This window comes from Cyclopterus lumpus, chromosome 8 (assembly GCF_009769545.1).
Source record: "Cyclopterus lumpus isolate fCycLum1 chromosome 8, fCycLum1.pri, whole genome shotgun sequence".
In the NCBI taxonomy this organism is placed as follows: Eukaryota; Metazoa; Chordata; class Actinopteri; order Perciformes; family Cyclopteridae; genus Cyclopterus; species Cyclopterus lumpus.
In genome coordinates, this window is record NC_046973.1 from 14,888,467 (window position 1) to 14,889,420 (window position 954).

Genomic DNA, 954 nt, shown 5'->3' on the forward strand with positions numbered 1-954 from the left:
AAGTTCTGATACACTAAATTGTGTTTAAATGTTCTACCTTTTCCATTTGCTTTTGTTTTATTTTTCATTTTTTTAAACTACACTGATTGGCCATGAGCAGTTGTCCAAGTGAAACCATTTGAGAAGTTTATAGGTGAAATCTGTCTTAACAATTTATAAACAATAATGTTGAAAACCACTTTTAATCTTAAACAATGTGTTGTATTTCATAAACCATATCATACTCGTATGACATATTGTTGAGTCTTAATCTGAAAAGTAACTAACTATGGGATGAAAAGCAGAGTACAAAGCACAATATTATACTTCTGAAATAAAGTAATGTAAGTACCTGAAAATCATACTTCAGTGCAGTATTTAAATAAATGTGGAGTCATTTTCCATCAATGAATAAAATGTGCAGAACACATCAGTCAACAGTTGACAGCAAAATCAAAAATGAAACATCCAAATAATGAGAAAACCCATTTTGTTGCGTCCCCTCAGGGGGTCAGCGGTGCGTTTCGGGAACCTTGGACTTCTGAAACCTGGCCAGACTTTTCGCCCGCCAGTGTGTGTTTACACTATTTTCTAACCCACGGCAACATGAATGACTTTCTCCAATGATTCCTAATGAATTGGTCGGGTGTTGCATTGTTTCTGATTTCCTACAGATTGTGTTCCAACAACATGGACACTACACGGAGACAGGCGGGAGCTGCTGCTGTTTGTTTGCTGGTGCGTTATCATCAGCCCGCGTAGGGGAAAGGGAAGGGGGAGGAGGAGGGGAGGGGAGGGGAGGAGGGGTTACAAACCCAGTCCCGCGGAACATCCTGCAAACACATCTGAGACTCGCAACAAAACTCTGCACAGTTTTCGCCTCACGCGTCGCCACCGTGTGCCCAGCGGGGTGGCTCGCCGTTCCCCCTCGGGAGGAGTCCCGGCACTTTAGAAACAAAGAGGTGGCGGTTGTTG

At 42.6% G+C, this 954-nt stretch overlaps 1 protein-coding gene across 1 annotated transcript in view; it reads left to right on the plus strand.

Annotated features, from left to right (window-relative positions):
* Positions 1-556: 556 nt before the first annotated feature.
* LOC117734484 (monocyte to macrophage differentiation factor 2-like) overlaps positions 557-954 on the plus strand; it is a 9,882-nt gene continuing 9,484 nt past the window's right edge. The window contains exon 1 of the mRNA XM_034538497.1: positions 557-954. This exon is cut by the window's right edge and continues 221 nt beyond it. The gene's annotated coding sequence lies outside the window, so the exon portion shown is untranslated.